Below are 13,928 nucleotides of genomic sequence, written 5' to 3' on the forward strand. Positions count from 1 at the left end.
CTCTGCAGCTCGTCTTCATTTGTTCATTGAAATTATTTTTATGTGCACATCGTCTTTGTTCCTCCCCCTCATATCATAAATAAAGCTTGATTAAAGTACAATTATGATGCATTTGTATATTTTGTCCTTTTATAGGTGAAGAATCGGTTTTAAATGTAGGTAATAAATATGCAAGCCATAAACCAAAAATACATTACAAACAATATTAAAAATATACACCACATACAAACAACAGAAATTTCAGATTAATATAATCAAGTTTTACTTCTGTACATTCTGATAGTGTTTTTATGTTTCAAAAAGCTTTTGGCATAATGTTGAGATTTACTTATATTGAAGTACTTTTGTAATTTTTTTTTTTTGACACCATTCAACGCTCTTTTCTTGTTGTCTGAGCTTGTGGCATTCGACAACTTGCAGTTTATTTTGCAAGACAAAATGTAGCCCCACACAACAGAAAACAGACATATTAGATGCCTTTCTGGTCATCATCATGTTCTTTAGAATAATATGTCTTGGTGACGGGACTCAGTGTCCATTATATTCTGAATATTCAGCAGTAGGATCGATATTTCTGTTCATGTCTCTGTTCTGCTCTCAGACAGTTAGATTCACTCAGTTGCAAAAGCCTTAAATTACAGGAACATTTACTCTGCAGTGACTTTATTTTTAAAGTATTTGAGAAATTGACAAGAAGTGGAGCACGTTTGGCTGCAATTTTATTTCTTTAATTATTTTTTGGCCATTTTGTCCCATCTAATGGAAGCCAAATTATGTAGGCTTTAGAAACAGGCTTTTTTCAGTGTACACACTTAAAAAAATGAGGTTCTTTAATAGCATTGATGGTTTCATGAAGAACCTTTAAAAACCATGGAACATTTATACTGCACAAAAGGTTCTTTACAATGGGAAAAGATTATTTAGATTATTTAAATATTATTCACACTAAGAAAAAAAAGGGTCCATCTAGAAAATGGTTCTTCTATGCATCACTACAATCCCCCCTTTGAAACCTTTATTTTTCATTAGTGCATGTTTATTTAGTTATGTGATTACTATTGTTCAAAAGTGTGGAAAATGGAAATAGGTGTGTCCAAATTTTTGAGTGGCGATGCTGCTACAATCTCTAAACATTTTAACCTTTCAACCTCAAAAGCTCTCAAACAGACAACTTTCCTGCCTCTAAACCTCACAATCTCAGGCCTGTTGATTTTCACAGCTTGCCCGTTTCTTACAGAGAGCTGAGAAAGGCCACTAAGCCTCGTTACATTAATTACAGTCCTGCTCTGTATTCCTCCATACGTGTGAGGCCGGTTATCGAGTGTATCGTTTTAGAGATTAATTTCAGGCGGGAGGTGAAGCACGCTGAGTTAGTGAAGTCTAACTGGCATATATCTTTAATAAGGTTACACTATGGATGGGCTTTAGGTTGGTTTAAATAGCCGCCTATGAAATGTACCCACACCAGTGGCTCGCTGATAGAGGCTTAGCAATCTATTTAAAAACCAATTTATTTCCACAGTATTGGAGCTGGCACAGATTGAACGCCAGAGTGAGATCCTCCACTTCCAAATTCTCAGTGGATACCTTTCATCCCATTCTGGTGCAATCGCTCTCTCTCTCTTCATCTCCTCCCCTTTATCGCTCCTCTCTTCACAAACTCTGGTGACTTATATTCCTGCAAGAGTGTTCAGTAAAAACCCTTTCGGCCTGAAAAATCCCCAATGGTGTCAAAATCACTGACTATACTAGAAAACACAGTTAAGGGCTTTCACTGACAGTAGGAAATTAAGTATTAGACACAAAAGGTTTTGGTTTGACTGGGTTTCTTTGTTTGCTCTGCAAAAAATATATTTTTATAAGGTATTTTTGTCTTTTAAAAATCAGACATAAATGGTGTTTTTTCAGTTTTGTTTTAAGGAAAAATTCTAACAAAAGCAATGATTATCGCAAAAAAGTGGGTAAGAAAAACAAAACAAACAAAATCCTAATATGGCCTAATATTTTATACAATTTTGCTTATATATACACACATACTTCAAAAGTTTGAGCATGGTAAGGTCTTTCAATATCTCTTTTAAAGGTCTTATGTTCACAAAGGCTGCATTTTGCTACTAAATACAGTAATATTATGAAATATTATTATAAATTAAAATATGTTCTCTATTTGAATATATTTTAAAATGTATTTTATTCATGTGATGGCAAAGCTAAATTTAATCATTTTCAGCATCATTACTCCAGTCCTCAGTGCCACATGATCCTTCAGAAATCATTCTAATATGCTTAATTTCTAATTTTTTAACAGTCATCTTATTAAATATTTTTGTGGAAACTGATACTTTTTTAAAATTCTGAGTTCAAAAGTTCAAAAGAACAGCATTCATTTGTTACATTATAAATGTCTTGACTGTGAGTTTTGATCAATTTACTGCATCTTTACTGAATAAAAGTATTTATTTGAGTGAACTTGTTTTGAGGATATTGCTTTACTAAAATAACAACTGAAATATTAGATATATTACATAAAAGAAAATACTGATTAAGAATATTTTTTGCAGTGTGTGTGTGTGTGGGCCTGTTCCAGCGGTGAAGAGAGTGATAATTGATTATTTCACCGTGCCGTTCATTCGTCTCCCTGCTCACACATAGCTCTGTAAACTGCTGTCTCTCCCCGGACACACATGTAACGAGGGCCAGGCCTCCTGCTACCTCTGAGCTATCACCTCAAAGAGAGAGAGAGAGACTATGATTAATCAGATCTTCTAAATGCTGGCTACCCCCCAGAGAGGCCCCCTCAGAGAAGCTCTTAGGTCCCCACCTCCCGTAAACGCAGGGCGTTCAATCTTCACAGAGAGCTTCATTGTCAAAAGCAAAGGGAGAAACAAAAAATAATAATTTTCATTTTAGGTTCAAGCAGAACACAGGAAAGCACCTACTGTCTGCTCGCCTCGGTACAAATTCACAGAGCACTCAGTGTTCAATAACCAGGCTCCTGCGCTCGCTGTCTGTCAGCGTTAGCAGCGCTAGTGCGTGTGTTTTGTCTCATGTTTCATTTCATTGTTTTTTTGTTTGTTTGTTTGTTGCATTCTTTCCAGTCTGGAATGAGTGTCTTTGAAAATAATCTGAAGATTTGTCCTCCATTGAATGAGGATTTTTTGTAAGAAGCCAAAAGCATTGCCTCTCTTATTCATGGCATTTAAAAAGAAAGAAAAAAAAAACTTACAACTTGCTTTTTTATGCTCACTGTTGTTAAAATTGTATGAAGGATAGATAGATAGAAGCTTGTGAAGTACTGTATGTAGCTTGTGAAGTACTGTATGTATTTGATTCACAAAAAATAATAATTTTGTGGTGAATCGGTTGTCTGTTATTGCATGCAGCCTGCGAAAAGAAATCAAAAACGTTTTCTTGCTATTAATTCACGATACGCATCCTTGTTGTCTTATTAAATTTAATTAAGACTGCAAACTCTTAAAATATGAATCTGTTTTAATCTGTTAAGCTGTGGCTTCTGAAAAGCAGCACAGGAAACATTCAAATAAAAAGATTGATCTTGGGTTTTTAAGATATCTTACTATTTAGAGGAGATCATTCTAATCAAGATCGCAATTAAAATGTACCCAGAACTACTATAAATATCATAAATACGAATCTGAAATATTTCTTATATATCACAATGTTTCTAAATACCAAAACTATTTTATTTAGGATTGTTTTGTTGTCCAGGAGCAGCAGAACATCACCCTTCAGAATAGAGATTACAGCTACCTCATGTAACATGATTTTTCATTGATACATATTTAATGCAAATACAATTGCTCTTGAATGGTCTCTCCACTGTCCCTCTTGCTGCTCCTTGCCTCCTCTGACCAAAGGCAATAATGCACACTGGTGTGTCATTCACATGCTAAACAGGGGCATCCAGGCACTTGTCCCCAGACTTACTAATCTATTGAGTCCCAAGACACAACCTTTCCTCCACGCCGAATGAATGTGTGAGCAGCAGCACCATCTGCAAATACCAATAGGAGAATATCAAGTATTCTTTGAGGCCGTATTAGACCCGCTTTGAAGGTGAAAGAGAAAGAGAGAGGGGCTGGGATTTTTTCCCTGGTATTTTCAAGGTCCTGCGATAAGCAACTGACTGTGATATCCGGCTGTCTGTCGGAATGATCTTCACTGGACTCAGAGGTGTTTTTCTGAACGTCTGTCCTCCATCTGACCCTGCGAGATCTCGCTCCATCTGCGCTCATCCCTTTTATCAGTACTTTAATCGGTTATTCTGTCGCCTTTTCTGTTACTGCAGTTCTCAAATAATTAAAGAACATTTTAATAAATAGAAAATCATGAACGATAAAACAGTTTCCTAACGTGAAAATGGATAGATGAGAGATGGGACTAAAAATGTATAGATAGATGGATGGATGGACAGACGGACAGAAAATGTATAGATGGATGGATGGATGGATGAATGGATGGACAGACAGACACAAAATGTATAGATGGATAGATGGACAGACGGACAGAAAATGTATAGATGGATGGATGATGCAAAATGGATAGATAGATAGATAGATAGATAGATAGATAGATAGATAGATAGATAGATAGATAGATAGATAGATAGATAGATAGATAGATAGATAGATAGATAGATAGATAGATAGATAGATAGATAGATGGAAAATTGTACAGACAGAGAGACGGACGGACGGACGGATGGATGGATGGACAGACGAACGGAAAATGTATGTATGTATGGATGGATGGATGGATGGATGGATGGATGGACGGACACACAGACAGAAAATGGAAGGATGGATAGATGAGAGACGGACAGAAAATGTATAGATAGATGGATGGATGGATGGATGAATGGATGGACAGACAGACACAAAATGTATAGATAAATGGATGGATGGACAGACGGACAGAAAATGTATAAATGGATGGATGGATGGATGGATGGATGGATGGATGGATGGATGGATGGATGGATGGATGGATGGATGGATGGATGGACAGAAGGACAGAAAATGGATGGATGGACAGACGGACAGAAAATGTATAAATGGATGGATGGATGGATGGATGGATGGATGGATGGACAGATGGACGGAAAATGGATGGATAGGCAGACGGACAGAAAATGTATAGATGGATGGATGGATGGACGCAAAATTTATAGATAGATAGATGGATGGATGGATGGATGGATGGACAGACGAATGGAAGATAGAGAGACAGACAATTGAATAAGGGAAAGACAAATAAATTAAAATTCCCTCTTCATTCTGGTCTTATTTTAAGAAATAACATTTAACAATCACTTAGAAATCTCTTCGGTCTCTGAGCCTTAGGATCGTTTAGAGTTGTGCACAGACACAGCGCAGTGTGTTGTGTGTTTTGGTCTACTCTGCTGACAAGAGACTGTCATTGTGACTCTTAACTTCAGAATGAACTCTAATAGCAGCTCACTCTCTCCCTCACTGCCTCCACCCTGACCCCTTCCCTCTTCCTTTCTCTCGATCTAAATCTATCTCTATTTCTCTGTATCTCTGCAAGTCCGTGCATGAATCATGCTGTCTGCCCACCCCATCCCTGCGCTGGACAGAGACAGTGGGAAGCACTTAATGACGGCCTTGTTTAGTAATTCATTATTGATGATGCCTGTTTTCTCCGACAGAAGCATTATGGGGGCTGATTTTCCCTCTTTTGAAAGACCACGTGTCCACACAGCTAACCCCACATCTGATTGAATTAAAAGATCAGCTCTCATAAATAATAAAACATGAAATCAAAAATTGAACCTATATATGTTCCTTTATGTTTCATGATAATGTCCGACTGTGTGTGCATGATTCATAACTGTGCATATTAATCTAAAGAGTCATTTTTAATGACTCCACCATGGTTATTTGAAAAAAATTAAATAAAAATCAGAATGCAGACAATCTTTTTTTATTGTAAAGAAAAAAAATAGTGCTTTTTTCAGCATTAAATATCTTTCTCTATCTCTAATGATTTTGTATTTTCTGCTGATGTAACCAAGGCCGCGTGGGCAGGAAATAATGTAAAAACCAATATATCCTATATTATTTCCAGCTGAATTTTCAGTTTTATGTTGAGTATTGGTTGTATTGCAGAAGTTAAATATATATTTCTACACAAAAACATATTTATGTACAGTGTATGTATATATATATACACACATACACTCTTCTTCCATTATTACCCAGGGGAAAAGATACAGTTCGCTGAGCATACGTTGACCTTTTGTGACCTTTTTTGGCATATCAATTTCCCCAATATATAGTATAAAAAAGGTAACAGAAAATATATTTAAGCATTGTTTTAGGTATGCAATTAAAACAGTATGCATTTTAATTATTGTATATAATACATACTGTATTATATACAGTATGCATTTTAATTATTCTGATTTACAATGATTTTATTTTAAATATTATTTTATTAATTATTTATCATTTATGAAAGTTTTAAACTAGATGCTTGAAATACACCAACAAAATCACTGCTAGAGAAAACACACATTTGTATAATTGGATTGAAAACCTTTTAGACTGTGATAACAAGCATGTGCGTCAGTGTTCCTTGTTCCATTAAAAGTCATAATCGCAGACGAGCACTCTATCATAATAAGAGCATGACAATCCGACATGCCACTCTCTCCCAGGTTAAACAGCAGCAGATGGAGATTGTCTCTGGCTTCGTTTGTGAGCAGAATTAATTAGCAGTCACAGCAGCTGACACATCAGTTTTACACTGACCTGCAATTAAGAATAACACTTCTTTTTGGAGTGTGTGCATAGAACGGCCGTTTCATTGGCAACAGCCCGTGCTGCTTGATTTGTAATTAAAGTTTCTTTGGTCTCTGAGGCATTATGGGACTAAAGTGTACACCTCGGGAATCTGTGAAGCTCCCAGACAAAATTTCATAACTGATACATTTATTCCACATAATAGCTTTGTTCTGAAATCGAGTGAGCTGCCGTCAACATAGGCAGCTGCCTTCAAAGGCGACATCCTGACTGATTGAATGGGAAAATGGGGAAAACAAAAGGTCTTGAGAAGGATTTGTTTTAAATTTGAACTTATGTTAACTTGAGTGGCGCATCACGTGCGGGCCGCTGCAAAAGACAAACATGTCCATATAGCATGGTTTTACACAGAAAAAAAAATTAAGTAGTAATGGAATAACTCAATCTGTGTGAAACAGCCCTAACTTATTTCCAATTTATTAAAACAGAATTTGATGCTAGTGTGTTGCACTAATAAGCGCTCAAGTACATGAAATACTTATTTAGAACTATACGTTATGGAATCCACTTTCTGCCAAGGAATAAGAAAATTTAAAAAAATGCAAAGAAAAACTCACAATTCTGAGAAGAAAAGTCTGAATTTGTCAGATACACTGTAAAAAAAATTTCAGACCTCCCAACTCAAAATTTTCTAGTGACTGATTACATCTAAATTTTTCCATTGGCTCAACATATTATTTCTTATTGAGCCAATGTTAACAGACTGTTGCAACAATTGATAGCAGAAATTGCAATTGGGCCAATGGAAAAATTTTGATGTAATCAGTCACTAGAAAATTTTGAGTTAATTTTTTTACAGTGTAGATTCACAATTGGGAGAAAGAAAAAGTCCAAATTATGAGATAATTCAATTCTATTTTTTATTCTGTGGTGGGAACAGAAAAACTTTTTTGCAAAATGTAAACTCAGAATTCAGAGAAAAAAAGTCAGAAATATGAGATATAAGCTAAAAATTGTGAGATTAAATCTTTATATCTCTATATTATATCGCACAGTTTTGAGAAACAAAAGTTTGGAGAGTAAAAAGATTTAAGAGATTTTTTTCGTAATTCGATTTTTTTTTCTTCCATACTATTTCTATCAATACTTTTTTATTAGATAGAATATAAGTATATTTAGGCTTTAATCAGCATTTCTATACTCTATAATAAATGTATTTTTACACCAAGCTTGTTGTGATTCATTCTAGGATTGTTTTGTCTATTCGTGCGATTTTGCCTTCTATTCAAAAGCTTGAATTTTCAAGTGCAACAGAATGGCACATTCACACATAAATTACTTTTAATAAAAATGCATCTATAAATGAAGTTACATGAAGATAAAACCTGATTGTATAGCATTTTTTATCCTCAATTTGGGGAAATTTTGTTGAAAAGCATCTGCAAACTTAACATTAGCATTATGATCTCGTACCTTTTTACATCATCTTCCAAGCATCAGGCAACAGAATACCAAAATGAGGTATCTTAAACGCATCTCAAAATGCTGTCTAGGTAGGCAGCTCACTAGGTTTTAGAGCACAGGCTAACTTGACAGCTTCATAAAGGACTAAGGACTAATGCTTCTTTGTGCCTTTTGTCACCCAAACCCCCAGAATGCATTGGGGCAAGGGAGTGAGGCGATAAGTGCGAGGCAAAGATGCATTTGCTCCGCAGCAGTGGCCACGGTGCAGATGTTGCAGGTTATTTCTGTGAAGTTTCATCATGATGCTGGGACACTGAACTCTGGTAATCTGCGCTTCTCTCCGGAGTGTGTTTGCTTTGGCAAGGAAACACTTCAGCATGTGTGTGTGCGCATAAATTAATATTTATTTGAAAGTGTTAAAATTGTGCTGTATTGTTTGTAGATGTTAATTGCATGGTAATTTGATGTTTGTGCTGATGGATTCGACATCATATCATTTCCATATGGATCTGTTACATTTGAGCCTAAACAGACAAGGTGATTTTCAAACAGAAAATACTGTTTTGTGTTCACTTGTTTGCATACAATGTTTTTGTTTCAGTATGATGTGTGAGCTACAGAGGTCCATAGATACTGTGTTAATGTAAAATCGTTCACGGTTAGTGAGGAATAAACGGGAAATTAATGTGCGAAGTAGGCTATGAGTGTCAGGAATGTAAAACAGGCCTAAGCCAGGATGTACTCACCATGTTGATTGTTAATGAGATGCCACATTCATTTACGGAATACTCTGGGATCCCTGGGGAAATTCCACAATGACACCTGATTCCTAAAATAACACATTTACACTCACAATTACATATTGATTGACCTCCATGGTAAATGTTAAATAGAAAATGTTTTGTGGTTATATACAACCGGAAATAAGCAGTAAGCAAGTATGCAAAAGAACACGCGAATGCTTGACAAACGCAAGAAAGCAGTATTTTACTAACCCACTGAACGTTTAACTTTAACAGAGAACTCAGGGGACCCTGAGGACACCTTGTGAGCCGATTCTTTTAGAAAAACTTTTATCGGTTCTTATTAATGATCGAATCGGTCAATGATCCAATCACGTTGATTCGTTTGCAGCTGTTCGCAGGTCAACTTACTGATTCAAATCTGTTCAGAACGAGTGTCTTGTTTATCATTTCCCGAATTGCTCTGAATCAAAACGGGGAGTTCATACAGAATTTACAGAAAACGTTTTTGCGTTCTACTGCTGTTGACCGTTTGCGTCTCGCGCATGCGTTAAAGTTAAAATGTTACAAATTTTGTTTAAAAGTTAAAAATTTTAGTCTTGCTTTAAAATTAAAATCATATTTAGCCTCACTAAACAGTGAAAAAAATAATAATAAAAGGACAAGCTGTTGAAACACAAAGTAGTCTGTCAAAATTAATATAAAAATGTAAACACATTTTCCCCAAGTGTTGTCAGTTTTTAAATTATATATAATATATTATATAATACTTATGCTTTCATTACACTTAAAAAATATATTTTATTGTTTTTCTTTATTTGCACACACACACTTAAGTAATCTTTGATATTAAAAGTTGAATCTTTTGATTAGACAGCTAGAAGTGTTTGCACTTGTGTGGACTAGAGTATCTCGTACCCTTGAGCTAACCTTAACTCTGCCTTGTTTTTCAGAACTGTTCATGCCGTTGATTTCAAACCGTTATTTGGCTATCCTTGGATCCTCAAACAGCCCAGCAAGAGCTCATGCCTCCCTCCTAAAGACTTTAAGGCTTCCAGCTGTCATTACTTTCTCTAAAACCAAGCAATGGACCGTTGTGAGCCAAGCCAGCACTAACCGGTATTTTCGGACAGGGGAAGCTCTGAGTAGCCACAAAACGAGGGTAAACCTTTCCAAAACACAGAGGATATTTTTATTTTGTACTGAATCCTAAATCTATTGTTTGATCTAATTATTCTGCCTCTAAGGCCCTTTTATCCGGCACTGCTGATGAAACCGAAGCGAAAGAGGAGGCAGAGTGTGTCTCCTGGTTGTTTGAGACATGCTAGGACATCCATAGCACAGAGAGAGAGAGAGAGATAAAGAGCAAGAGATAGAAAGAGAGCAAATAAAAGAGTACTGAGTGATTCAGTCACATACAGCCCAGGCATTATCTAGCCAACAATAAAAGATTACATCATATCAGCTGGCATAATTTCTTCAAGGTCTTTTATCGATTCTTTGAATGGTGAGTGCAGCTGTTGAAAGTGTACAAAAGAAAGCCATTGTATTTACGGGATCACATCAGGATTTTATAGGCACACAGAAATGATTTGACGATTCAGCTTTCATTCGGAGGATGATCACAACTTTCATGTGGCTTTGTAACAGGTACACAACACTCCAATTATGTTTAATTCCTCTTTGCATGCAAGATGTGCCAGCACTCCTAAACTGAGAGCAAAAATTTGACATACTAGTGAGAAAATATATTACAGTTTATTGTTATACTCTCATCTGTTGCTGTTACAAATGCAAATAAAGCAAAGTTTTGTAAAACTAAAATACTTCTGTAAAATAAATATTGGCTTTGTCCCAAATGGCACCCATGTAGTCCACATAATGCCAAGTAGACTAATGGGTAGTAGTCCACTGTGAAATCCAGTGTGAAATCAAGGGTGCAGTGGCGCAAAAGGGCGCTGTTGAGCATTATTTTTATACAGTAAAATATAAAATTGGCAAAATTTTGGCAAAGATTTTGCAGGCAAAAAGTCACTAAGCAAGCAGCCAAAGAACCAATGCAACAGATGAATGAAATCTGCATGCAAAACTCCTGATTATGCAGATTCCTACAGAAATTACTGGATTTCTTACACAAACACATAAATGGTCTGTTGTCTGTTGTCAATAGTGCAGGGATGTATGAAGTAACAGAAGCTCACAGAAGTTACCTTGAAACCAACAGCTTTCAATTTCGCCAAATACGTGTGACATGCTTGAATCCTTTGCAAAATTTGCACTTGGAAATCGCTTACCTACGCAAAATTCCCAATTACGCAGATTCCTATTGAAATGACTTTCGTTTCGCACATAAAATTTAAATGTGACTGGACCTTACGAATCAAAACAATATTAATTTTTAAACAAAAAAGTGCATAATTTCTGCTCCCCTAGTTGCATCAAAAATAATTGCAATTACTTTTAGTGCCACTAGTGGTGTAAAATGACACATTTCACCTTTAAACCTAAGTTTTAGATGAACTGTTGTAAACTGAAATTGTATTAGGTAACAGGTTAAACCCATGAAAGTCACTGACGAGTAAGAACAAGGTGGGCGGAGCTACTGAGGAGTTTATTGATCCATTCGGGGGTTTCTGAGTGACTTAGGACAAGGGGTCTCACACTCTAGACTGCACAAATCAAGGTAACTGTGATTGGCTCAAGCCAGGGGTCGATGACTGATTACTCCACTGAAGACCAACATCTGTTCTCTGCCAGTTGCCGACAGATCACTTTGATAACGTTTAATTATGCAGAGGGTCACCGGACCAATTAGATTACTGCTCAATTACTCCAGAAAATGGAATTGATAAGAGAGGACAAAAACATTAATGATTTTGTGAGATTGTTGCTATGTGCGGAGAGATTTATTACCCTGCGAGGATGTAAATTTGTATGGGTTGGATTTGTCCTCAGGGCATGACAAATTCATGCAAATACACCAGCAACTGGGGATTAATCTTTCATAACAAACAGAAAAATGTTTTTTTTATATTTTTGAACGTACTCGAATATGAATATTGGAAAGAATAAACATGATATATGTAAGAAAAACAAGAATGTTTTAGTCGAACCTAATGCTCGAGAACTGATTGTGATGAATACTGTACATGCAAAATATTTAACACCCACATAAACCATAACAGAAGTTGAATTTATGAATTTATGTCTTTTACAACTATTATGAAGTACTTTATTTTCCAAGGTTGCATTCCTGTATTTTGAAATAACACAAAACTAGAGGAAGTGGAAAGAACGCGCACACACACACACACACACACACACACAAACCTTTTGTGCATCTCAGACACTACTTGTGTTGTTTCGCTGCACTCAGGATGGATAAAGAACATGGAGAGGATGCTGCCCTGGTGGAACAGGAAGTAGAGACGCAGAGGGGAGCAACTTCACCTGCTGATCACCTTCAGTCTGACCAGTGGAACTAGCCTCTGATTGGACATGTCTGATAGCCCATCCAATTGATGGGAATGGGAGAGATAGAGAAAGGAAGAGGAACCTGATGACAGTTCCCTGCAGAGATGAAACTCTTCAGAAGCGCTCAGAGAGAAGATGACACTTCATACCACATCATTTGATAGGATTCAGAGGGTTATGGATCCTGTCACACAGCCAAATGAAGTCGAGGGGAAAACTGAGTCCCTGGGCTCTTCTCTTCTCCAACACCAGCCTGTAAATATCATGCATTATTGATGGGATAAAACTTTCAGTCTTGTTAGTTTTAAAGCTGACAATATGCCAGGCAAATTAAAGATGTGATGTTTGAAGAGAAAGCATCTTCTAGATCAAAATGTATGCCATAATGAATACACAAAAATCACAGATGAGATCTCGTTAATATCTCAGTTGTTTCTCCTAGAAATCAATGCAATTAAAAAGAGAGCAAATGGAGATTTCGCTTTTTTTGTTTCCTCAGAAATCTTCTCTTGAACTTTAACTTCAAAAATTTGTAATCTACACTACAAAATATTTTAACAATCTGAAGAACATTTTTCCATCATAAAGAACCTTTTGTGCAATTGAAAGATTCCATGGATGTTAAAGGATCTTCAAGGGACCCAATGGCAATAAATAACCTTTATTTTCAAGAGTATAAAGTGAAATTAGGAAGTGCTCTCTTTTCCAAGTAATAATGTCAGTGGATGGCAATATGCCTGAGAAATTTTAAAGCGGGAACAAGCACATTAAATCATGGATTATTCTTGACGTGTAAAACGGTCATTGGGGAATTGGATTTGACATGGTCATACATGAAGTAAATCCTATTTGAAGCTAATCGTTTTAAACACACTTCCATGCCAAAAACCTGACAATGCAGTCTCCCACACACTGTTCAAAATAATGTTGTTGAGACAATAAAGGATCGTGCATTACTCAGCCGATTGTGAATGCTCTTTCATTTACTGAATAAATGACGGCATTTATATTGGCATTTATATTAGGGTCTTAAATGACCTTCTTATTATAGTCGATTCTGGGGCTTGTGGCATTTTGGTTCTGTTAGATCTTAGTGCTGCATTCAATATGATATGTCACAGCATATTATTGGACAAACTACATAGATGGATTGGTCTTTCTGGAACTGTGTTGAACTGGTTTAAATCGTATCTTCCACAACGTTCTCAGTTTGTTTACCTGGGTACTAACAGATCTCAGACCGTGCCTTTGTGTCAGGGTGTCCCTCAGGGGTCAGTTCTGGGTCCTGTTTTATTTAGTGTTTACATGCTACCTCTTGGGCAGATTATTCAGAAGTACGGCCTGGGTTATCATTGTTACGCAGACGACACCCAGATTTATTTTAGCACTCAGCCTGATTCCACTACTTCCTCTTTGATTCTTTCTGCCTGTTTGCTGGAAATCAAGGCATGGATGAAACACA

Source organism: Barbus barbus (assembly GCF_936440315.1).
Source record: "Barbus barbus genome assembly, chromosome: 44".
NCBI lineage: Eukaryota > Metazoa > Chordata > Actinopteri > Cypriniformes > Cyprinidae > Barbus > Barbus barbus.